We start from the raw sequence: 11,823 nt of genomic DNA, 5'->3' as shown, positions 1-11,823 counted from the left end.
CCAAAGGGGAGAAATGATAAGGCCAATACAATGTGATGAATTCATGCAGAATGAGACTCATGCTCATGTTTATATTTATTTAACTAGCTAATTTCCACCTTACAATATAGGTATTATGATATTATTACACTTTGTAGTTTATTTAGAAGGTAAATGCCTACTACTAATTTAGAAATGTTCTCCTAAAAAGCAATATTATGTATATGCTTCATGTGCTAAGTATTCATATGCATTTTACTCAACATTGACAATAACCTCATAAGATAATTTTGCTCTCATTTCAAGGATAAGAAAGTTAAAAATCAAAATAAATATTTACCTGAATTGCTTGAGGTTACATAGCTAGCAAATGACTAAAGTGGGTTCACACAAGCCTCATCTACCTGTTGCCAAAGTTCGTGCAATTTTCAGGACAGCACGAGGCCACTTAATAAAATAAGAACTTTAAGAAATGTTTGGGGCATTTAACACTGTAAGCTTTAACTAAAGCCAATGAATTTATAATGGACAATTTCTTTTCTCAGCAGTGTTGCTATTGGACGCTAAATAAATTTGTTAAACATTCTCCAAATAGTTTCTTACTGCATCAATAAATGTAGAAGGTTGAAAGACACACTTTCTGAGATTTTTATTTGTACAATACTAAAAATATGTTACATGTAGTTCTCAAGGACATTTACCTATCCAAAATATTCTGTTTCCTGGCTGTACTAAAAAGCAAATTTTTTTAAAGTAAATTACTGAAAATTTTATAAAAATATTACCATACTCAGGAACTTCTCTAATGAAAGTAGTCAAAACCTTATTCTCATGTGTGTGTGCAGAAAAAAAAAAAAATAAGGAAAATAATTTCTTAATTGCTAAGTTAAATCTCTTTAGCTTCTATTTTAATATTTATAAAGCTGCAATTATCTACTTAGAGGCTTATGAAAGATTTTCTTCACTTTTTAATTGAATAATTAATATAAATATTATTGGATATGCAGCCATGTATACAAGCTTCATTAAATCCACTAGTAAATTTAGGGTAGTTTACATTAGTTCACTGAACAAAGAAATTGTTTTAATTGTCTTTGTATTACAAAAATCCAATGACATTCTGAGACAAAAATATGTTCTTACTAAATATTTGTTGAATGAATGAATAAATTAATGAGAAGAAGAAATCCCCTGAAGTGATAAGCTATACATGCGTGTAACTGAAAGAATAAAACAAAGTAATAGGAAACATTAGTATTTTACTTGGTTACTTTTATTTTCTCATTCATTCCTGGCGCTGGATTACACGGGTGTACCTCATGTTATGGTGCTTTGCTTTATTGTGCTTCACACATACTGCAATTTTTATAAATTGAAGCTTTGTAGCAACTCCTGTTGAGCAGGTCTATTGGTGCCATTTTTCCAACAGTATTTGCTGACCTCGTGTCTTTTATGTCAAGTTTTGGTAATTCTTGCAGCATCTCAAGTATTTTCACTATTGTAATGCTTTTTATCATAATGTGTGATCAGTAACCATTGTTGTCACTATTGTAACTGCTTTAGCGCACCATAAATCACGCCCTTATAAGACAACAAACTGAATCAATAAATGTGTGTGTTCTGACTCCTCCACTGACTGGCTGTTCCTTCATCTCTGTCCCTGTCCTCGGGCCTTCCTACTTCCTGAGACACCATGGAATTTGCACTGGTTAAGGAATAAAAGTGGTGAAGTAGGTGATGGCTAGTGAAAACACTATAAGGATAATAGCTTGGAGTGCTCAATTTGGTTGAAGAATTGTTGATGTGGGGATGATAGAATACTTAAATTGAAAAACTAAAGTAATGGTGGATGAGAAATATGCTTGAAATTGAGATTTCTAAAAAAAAAAAAAAAAAAAAAAAAAAAAAAAAGAAATTGAGATTTCTGAGGAATCATGGCTATGACAATGTCATGGATCTGACCAAGAGAATAAAGAGAATATGTGCTGGAAGCTGGTACTGAATCATCCAATAGTTTAAAAACATGCTTAGCATGTGTATATGTACACCACATGCAACCACTCATTCACTTATGGGCAAGAATGTGCAAGCTAACAAATAAACAATTAAATTTGAAATAATTTTATATTTTAAATATTTATTTCAAAAGACTAATAAAATCCTAATTTGCTTGGAAATTTTGTTTTATTATTAATTATTTTCATTTTAAATTAAATATGGGTTAGATACCCTAGTCTTTTCTGGATAAGGAATGTTTAATCCTGGGTCCAAATAAAGGTGGGTTGGAGGAGGATGATTGGAATTTAGTGCTCAAAGAACTGAAAGAATTGAGTTTTAATGCATTATCAACAAGATGAATCAATATTTCTTATGGAAAATGCTATGAAGAATTCCAAGAGAAATCTCTGAGGATGGATGAATTCTGAGATGACAAAGCAAAGTATTTATTAGAGCTGGGTCCTAAAGGTTGGGTACCATATATAAGCGCATATGGTTATTTTTTCTGGGTATAAAATAACTAATTTTTACAAAAATTTTAGCAAAAATTACAATAAATAAAAAAGAGCAATGAAAATAAAATGTAATTTGCCTAAATATTTGAGGATCTGAAAAACAGTCTCCCTGTGCTCTTGTTCTCTTGCCATCTTCTGTCATTAAGAAATAATATCCAATTATTTATAATGCATGTGTTTTTTCCCATGCCAATAAATACTATTTGAAAACAAAAATTATAATTTATTAAAAATGCAAAGGCACAGAGGAAGGGAGTGCAGAGCAAAGCTTATTCAAGAAACTAAGGAGTATGAGCAAAGGAGCTGAGAGAGAACTTTTTGCTGTGGAGAAGGAGAAAGAAGAGCTGGTTGGGCCTGAAAAGGTAGTCTGTGTTGTAAACTACTCCACTTGAAATAGTAAAGAGATACCTGTTTTTAGAAATCTCTGAATATCCATCTCTGAATTTGAAACTGATTCTTTCGGTGTGGGATTTATTGAAAGGAATTTATTAGGGAAATAAACTTGATTATACTTTGCAGCATGTATGATGTGTTGAAAGGATTTGCCCGACATTAGAAACTGTTCATGCAGTGTAAGAGGCTTAAAGCCTGAGTTGTAAAAATAGTTGCCACAATTAAAGATTGAAACTGGTTCAAGAAACAATTTGAGGGAAGAAACATCAAATTGTAGATGCAGGAATAGCGACTTAAGTGTTAAGGTTAGAGTGGAAATAATGCCACTTAGAAAAGAGTAAAGTTTACTCAGAACTTTATTTATTTATTCATGAGAAACACAGAGAGAGAGAGAAGCAGAGACACAGGCAGAGGGAGAAGCAGGCTCTACGCTGGGAGCCCAATGTAGGACTCAATCCCAGGACCCCTGGATTACAACCTGAGCTAAAGGCAGATGCTTAACCACTGGGCCACCCAGGCATCCCAGATAGAACATTTATAAAGGAGTCCAAGTGTTAGCAGCACGGGGTTAACAGAAAAAAATACAACACACACACACACACACACACACACACACACACACACTCTCACAAACCCAATTACCAGAATTACTGACCTTACACTTTTTCTATTCTAGGTGGGAAAATAGCAATTTTCTCAGATGATCCTTTCGGGTATCAAAAAGGCTTTGATATATTTTCAGATATCAGTACTGTAAAAATCAGTGATATAGTTGTTTGTTTTTAGGGAATCAGTGACTTACAGGTAATATTCAAGATTTCACTTGCTTTAGAGACTAAAGCAAGATAGAACCTGTTTTTTATTCTTTTGTTTGTTCATGTGTGTGCGTGTGTGCTCTAATTCCTGACTCTCAGAAGCCAATTAATAAGAATGGAAGCACAGCTTTGCTTCCTTAGATATCAGACAAAATCCTCTATAATAAAAGGCTGTCAACTGTTCTGGATTTATTGTTGTTGTTGTTGTTATTTTGCTGTCGTTTTAGTATAAAATTTGTTACCAGCATTTAATATAAGATTTTTAAAGACGTATTTATTTATTTGAGAGAGAGCATGGGTGCGCACCTGTGAGAGTGGGGGAGGGACAGAAAGAGAGGGAGGGACAGAATCTTAAGCAGGCTTCACACCCATTACAGATCCAGAAGCAGGGCTCAATCTCAGGACCCTGAGATCATGATTTGAGCAAAAATCAAAAGTCAGGCTGAGCCATCCAGGAGCCCCTTTTTTTTTAATTGGCAGGACTAGGTATTTGTAACCCTAAGTTGGCAATAGGCTATGCTAGTTTAAGAAGAGGCTCCTGCCTCTACTGGGCTGTGTACCCTTAAATAACTGGTCAATATCACTCTACGTTGCCTGAATCCAGTCTTCTTCCTGTTTCCTGTCTAGCTATGGCAGATATTTGAATTTGGAGCTTCTGCTTCAACATTCCTACCTTTAATGACCTTGGGGAACTATCAATAAATAAGGATGCCAAAGAGAAAGTCCTTTTGGAAGTGACCCTGATTTGCAAGATGGGGGAGGAAGGAAAGATAAAGAAATGTGTTTGGGGTGTTTATGGGAGGTTACAATGTGTCAAGTATGAGAGAGAGATGACAGCTGCACTTGTACTTGAGATATCACACCTGAGTGGCATTCATTTAGTGGAAAGAAGTTAATGTCATGGGAATGAGTTAATTCTCTGCAAGTGTTATATGGACAAAGGAGAGAAAAGGGCTTCTGACTGAGCCTTGGGGATTATCATGGTTAGATGTTGGAGGGAGTTTGTCTGGATATTACCAAAATGAAAATGTAGAGAACAAATGAGTCAATCTTCAAGATAAAAGGAGGAAAATGTATCATAATCATTTCATTTTTTTCACTTTGTTGAGAGAATTCACAAGTACTCTGATAATGAATTTTGAGAAAGCACTTTCACATATTTTAAATGATTTGCTATTTTAAAAATGCACGCTGTTTTTGTCAGAATGACTGATAAAAATATCCTGATAAAGATGATAGATGATCTACAAATGTAGACATTTGCAGCTGCATTACTTACTACTCTAAGGTTTTGATACATATGCACTAGCAGTTTCAGTACCAATTCAGTAGAAATAAATGTATCTTATTAAATTGCTATTTTAGGACAGAACATTGGCATTTTCTTGGATTTCTAAGAGACTTCAGCACATAATTTAATTTTCCAAGGCATCATGAGAATTCAATGAATTATGCAAGCAGAGAATGACAAATCTGAATGAAATAGTCTAACCTCACTTAAAAAAAACTGAATTCTTGATTTTATTGGCAATACATAAATTCAGTCTCCATATTAAATAAATAAAATTTACAAGAATACTTAAATGTCTCTTTGACCACAATGCTTAATCTTAATCACCTCCCTTACCTAGAGGTAATCATCATTTTCAGTTTGCTGTATATCCTTCTGGAAATTTCGTTATCATTTAAATATTTACTCATGTTGAAGTCAGTATATATGTACCAACATGGAACAATCTCCAAAACCTTTTGCTGAGTGAAAAAAAGACCAGATTGCATACTAATAAATTTATTATAATAATATTTATATAAAAATAAACATACCCATTGAAAACAAGACTACATATTTTCTACAAGTTCTCTTTATTGCTACCTCCTCCTCCTCCTCCTCCTCCTTCTACTCCTCCACCTCCTCCTCCTTCAACTACCTTTAGAATGGTAACCCTCATCTGTATTTCAGGTTTAGATCTCTCTTCTGCATTCCTAACCTATCTTTCTGGCTGCTTTAATATACAGCTTACTCTAATCATTCACAGATTCCTTGATGAGCAATAAAAGCTGAATATACTACCTTTCCATGTTTACCTTCTCCACCTTCTGTTTTCCCTATTTTTGTTAATCTTTCTACAATCATCCAGATGCCTCCCATTTCTCTGTCTCCAAATTTAATTATTTACTATCTTGTATCCCTAACTCACTTAGCTTTATTGTCCATCATGTCTAATTTTTGTATATTCCTGTTGCCATAGGACTTATTTCAGCCCAGAACTTTTCATTTAGACTATTTCTGAGTACTCTTTCTGCTTCAAGTCTAGTGGTTCACAAATATATTGGATCACAGATTACCTGGGGGAAATATTCAAACCACAGATGCCCTCTTCATGTTCATTGCTGAGAAAGCTAGTTTGGGACGGTAACTCAAAATCATAGAGTTAATTTAAAAGTTTTCATTCTTCCAATTCAAAATCCTTCCCATACTAGACCGTGGCTGTCCTGTGAGTTTAGATTAGTCTAGTTTTCTATTGTTTGGGGTACTGAAGTTAGGATTATAGCTATAAATATTTGAACATTGCTCATTTAGTGGTTATAGAAGAGTTCAGTGATCTTCAGGATGAGACTTCTAGGAACCTTAAATGCCTATACTCAATCTTTTCACTTAATGTGCAAATTACCATTATATTGTTTCTGATATAAACATATTTTAACATTACCTTACAACAAGAATAATTTTCTAATATTTTAGCTAATCTACAGGGGAATTTATGATGTGGAACATGCCATTGCCAATATTAAAAATTACTGGTGTGGAAAATTCATGAGAGATTTTAGGACTTATAAGGCTCTTGTAGGATTACAATGATGTAATATTAAGGAATTAAGAAGACTTTTTTCGCTAGGTATAATTACACTAATAAAATAAATTTCTTTCTTAGACAAGATCATTTTGAAAGGGTGCTAACCTTGTCCATAGTTCTTATTTTATTTTATTTATTTTTATTTTATTTATTTATGATAGTCATACAGAGAGAGAGAGAGAGGCAGAGACATAGGCAGAGGGAGAAGCAGGCTCCATGCACCGGGAGCCCGACGTGGGATTCGATCCTGGGCCTCCAGGATCGCCCCTGGGCCAAAGGCAGGCGCCAAACCGCTGTGCCACCCAGGGATCCCCATAGTTCTTATTTTAGAACAGATCCTTCTTTACAAAGATCTCTGAGACTGTTAGCTACAAATGAGGAAACTAATTTGATTACTTATAATAAAAAGATCTTCTTCTTTATTCTCCTATGTTTTTCTGATTTTTTCCTACTTATAGCTGATTGACTTGATCATTCTTTCTACCCACACAGTCCTTATAGTTTTATGGTACCTGAAGATCCCTAGAAATAAACATTTTGGTGGTGGGAGTTCATCTGTATAACCCACTAAAACAGGATTAAAAGGCCAATGTTATCAGAACAACCTTGATTGGTTTAAGACTCCTCTAAGAGTTTTGAGTTTATAATATGCAGCTCAATGGAAACTATTAAATTATTACTTTAAATATAAAATTATGTATTATCAAGATCTCAAGAATAATAGAATCAATGGGAAATCAATCAATTGATCTATCATCTTTCTTCTTTCTTTTTATTTCTATTTATTCATATCTATATATCTATTTGTTATCTCTTCTTTTTTCTTACCTCTATATCTATCTATCATCTATTATCACTTATATATGCAGAGACAAAGATTTGTTTTAAGGAACTGACTTATGTGATATGGGTGCTGACAATCCAAAATCAGGGCAGGCCAACAAGCTGGAAATTTAGGTAATGTTGCAGTCTTAAGGAGAAATTCTTCTTCAGGAATCTTCAGTCTTTGCTCTTTATTGTCCTTTCTGTTTACCTATCTTCAACTCTTATTTTCTCTTCCTCCCTTCCTTACTTCCTTTCCCCATCCCTTTCTTCCTTCCTCCATTTCTCTGTTTCTTTCTTCCTCTTTTCTTTTCTTCCTTGATTTTTTAAAATGAATGTATTCACCATTCATTCATTCATTCATTAACAAATGAATTGGGTATCTTTACTCCACACCATGATTCATTTTCTCTAGTAAATAAGATAAAATTTTGCAAGAAATTTGTAAAGCCATAACATGGCAAATAAAAGTAGCACGTATTGCCAAATCACAAATAAAATGATGTGACTGATACATACTTGTTATAATTAAAGAAAGAACCAAAAAAGCTTTATATTACATAAATCTCTTAGTAGGAACTCGAGATTGAAAATTACAGTAATTTATTGGGACTCCTGGGTGGCTCAGCGGTTGAGAGTCTGCCATCAGCTCAGGGCATGATCCTGGAGGCCTGGGATCGAGTCCCACAACAGGCTCCCTGCATGGAGCCTGCTTCTCCCTCTGCCTGTGTCTCTGCCTCTCTCTCTGTGTCCTCGTGAATAAATAAATAAAATCTTTTAAAACAAAGAAAGTTACAATAACTTACATTTTCTCAGCATTCCAGACTTTTTAAATTAACTTCTCTTTGGATTGGAACATTTTCATTTTTGAGAGCTATATGTAAGGTAGTTTGTGTTGCCAAAAGATGTTTGTAAAGGATTTTTATGTAGTTCCCAAATATTTTAATTGCCAGTATTATCAGACCATCTATCAATAAAATGGCCTTTCACCTAAAAGCCAATATCAACTATTTTGAAAGTTTTACAAGTTACTCAAGAAAAATGTGGAAATTCTATTTATCTATACCTAGCCACATATCCAAGCTACTGCCTGATATTCCTTTGTGAAATCAGATAGCTCATTAGTAAGAGAACTTTTCTCTCCTCACCAAACCTAGAACTTTATGACTGGCAAGCCCATTATATTTTAATTTCCAAATGCAATAGTGGATTCTTCTGACCTCATTGGAGAATATTTGTTAATTTTGTATTTGCACTTGATTGTTTATTATTAATGACCATTGTTCCTGCATGATGCTTAAAAATGTGATATCATTAATTTGCTTTGAAATTTATTCAAGTATAACTGTTAAATTGAACAAACATCCTGTATGATGTCATCAGAAAGTGTAGTTCTTAACTCTTCCTATATGTGTAGTGTATGTTAATACAGGGTTGCAAGACTATATCTTCATCATCTTCATCAACACAAAAACATAAATATATATTGCAAAAGCTCATTATGTCTTATATTCAAACTCTATAAATTGTTTCTTTTTCTTTGGAAATGAAACTTTTTGAACAAGCTAGGCAATGGAAATTATTTTTATAGATATTTATGCTACTACTCTCTTGGATTTAGTAGAAAAAAATCAGCAACATTATTATGTGTAGTCAGGGACCCTTTATTATTTCCCAGATGAGCCCTCAGATTTCTTCTTTTACTATGGAATATCCATCTCTTTATCCCGATGTCTTCTTTAACTTTTCATCTTTGATTTATCTCTTCCTGCCCATATGCAGTTCTATTTTCTTTCCCTTCCAAGCTTTCATTCTTTCATTGAAAAATTTTGTTTTAATAGAAACAAGGAAAGGAGGTAAAGGCACTTCATTTTTAAGTATATGTAACTTTTATTTTAAACCTCTCTTCTAAAAAAAAATAAATAAATAAAAAAATAAACCTCTCTTCTGGGATGCCTGGGTGGCTCAGCAGTTGAGCGTCTGCCTTAGCCCCAGGGCATGACCCTGGAGTCCTAGAATCAAGTCCCACATTGAGATCCCTATATGAAGCCTGCTTCTCTCTCTGTGTATATCTCTGCCCCTCTCTCTGAGGCTCTCATGAATAAATAAATAAATAAATAAACCCCAAAAAACAAAAACAAAAAAAACCTCGCTTCTGTTTGCAACCTTCCCTGTGAATCCTATCTTTGGGGTTCATGTGCTTACTAAAACAACGGCAACAACAACAAAAAACAAAACAAACAAAACAAAACAAAACAAAAACTGAAAAGACCTTGATAAAAAGTCCAGAAAAAACAATTTGTCTAAAGAGTATTGAGGGACCTCACATAAAACTTGCAGTTACAGGAAGCTTGTCTCAGTTACAAAATCACTTCTTGCTTTATAGAGTGTGATTTTATTTACTTTACTCAAAACTTCAAGATTGTTTTTAATCTGATTTGCCTATTGAGAGCAATGTGATATTTAACCAGCCTCTGTTTCCTGATGGTTTCCCTCCCTTGCTTCTGAAGCTTCCCAGATGTATACATGGTGTGCTCTCACATCCTGTTACCGACATTAATATATTTCACCCTTGCAACTTGTCCTTTATGACTCTTCCTACATCCACCATTGCAGACTTCCCTATTATAATGTAATCTCGGCTACTATAAATTTACATTAGTTCAAATTATGTCTTTTTTTTAGATAAAATGCAAGCACCTTGTCCTTCAACTTTCAAGAAGGCTGTCATATAACACCGGAGGAAGCTGGCAACTTTATGGGAAGCATATGTTGAGCCCTCAACATTCACCAATTAATGACCCAAATGCAAAGCAATTTAAGCAAGGAGGGAAATATGCTCCAGTGTCTAAAAGAAAACAAAACAAAATAAAACAGCAAGAATAAGATTATGTGGTTTGAAGTCAAGAGGATAAGTTTTCAAAGCCTAAACAAGTGATTTGTAAAGAATAATTCCACTTTCCATAAAAGTGAGAACCTGTGAAAGCTGAGAACAAGAAATCTGCAAGCAAACTGTGGATGGCAGGGCAAAAGGTTATGGTCCTAAGAATATATAATCCATTAGGATATATATATTCTGTATATATATATTATCCATCCATTAGTTCATTAGATCATTTTACATATATATACTTTATATATAATATATATATATATATATATATAAATTTTACATCCTCCCCAGCAATAAATCAAGGGAGATATATTTGTGCAAAGGTAAATTTGGATACTAATTATTATTTTTGGAGGGAAAATTATAAAAGCATAATCTGTTGGTACTGAAAGAACACAGAGGTCAATCAGTCAAAATCTCTAATCTTACAAAAGAGAACACTGAGGTATTCATTATTGAAAGTATAACTCTTAGAATATCTCTTAATTCTACTTTTCTGTTCTTAACTTTTACTACTTGTCCTTGGCACAATATTTTGACATACATTCTTTTTGTTCTAGAACATGTTAACTGTGCTTATAAAGACAAGGTCCCACAGAGAATCAGAATAACTTTTCAGAAACTCTGCCTCCCTCCCAAACTTCTCAATGTAAAATTATAATTTAGAGAAATAGCTAATTAGAGGCAGCTGGGTGGCTCAGCTGGTTAATTTTCTGACTCTTGATTTCAGCTCAGGTTATGACCTCAGGATCCTGAGATAGAGGCCTGCTTTGGGCTCCACACTAGGCGTGGAGTATGCTTAAGATTTTCTCTCTCCCACACTCTGTCCCTTCTCTCCTTGTGTGTTATGTTCTCTGTCTCAAAAGAAAAAAGAAAAAGAAAAATATCTAATTATTCATTTCAATAAAGATATAAATGTTTTTCAGTTTTTTATTATGAAACAATTTTTAAATTTTAATTCTTTTCTAATTCAAAGATATATACATATAAAAGTTGCAAAAGACAAAAAGCTTATGAAGAGAAGTAGGAGAAAATAATCAGATATCCAATACTACATTTTGATGCAGGTTTTCCTATTTATTCTTATGTTTGTTGAAATAATTTTCTTTCCTTTTTTTTTTTTTTTTTAATTGGAATGCTTCATGAATTTGGACATCATTCTTGCACAGAGTTTATGCTAATCTCCTTTGTATTGTTCCAATTTTACTATGTGTTGCTAAAGTGAGCACTATTAAAGATTTTATTTATTTATTTGAGAGAGAGAGAGCATGAACAACAGGAGGGGCTGACAGGGAGGGAGAGGGAGAGAGAATCTCTCTCTGAGCACAGAGCCCAACGTGGGGCTTGATCTTATGACCCTGAGATCATGACCTGAGCTGAAACCAAGAGTTTGACCTGACTGAGCCACCCAGACATATGAGAAGCAAGCACTATTGAAATAATTTTGTACAGACAGAGTTGTGATCTATTCTATCATTTTAACATTGTTTGAGACAGTTTTTTCTATGCCATTACACATTCAACAGGTGCATAAAATTTTGTCATGTGGCTGT

The 11,823-nt window shown here is 33.8% G+C and overlaps 1 non-coding gene across 1 annotated transcript; it reads right to left on the bottom strand.

Moving 5' to 3' along the window:
• Window positions 1-11,394: 11,394 nt before the first annotated feature.
• Window positions 11,395-11,499, bottom strand: LOC112654917 (U6 spliceosomal RNA). Its single transcript, XR_003133467.1, has one exon. It is a non-coding gene; the product is annotated as a U6 spliceosomal RNA (small nuclear RNA).
• Between the last annotated feature and the right edge of the window lie 324 nt (window positions 11,500-11,823).

The sequence above is a fragment of the Canis lupus genome, chromosome 15 (genome assembly GCF_003254725.2).
Source record: "Canis lupus dingo isolate Sandy chromosome 15, ASM325472v2, whole genome shotgun sequence".
In the NCBI taxonomy this organism is placed as follows: Eukaryota; Metazoa; Chordata; class Mammalia; order Carnivora; family Canidae; genus Canis; species Canis lupus.
The sequence above is the reverse complement of the archived record's forward strand: the minus strand, read 5'-3'. Positions and strand labels throughout refer to the sequence as shown.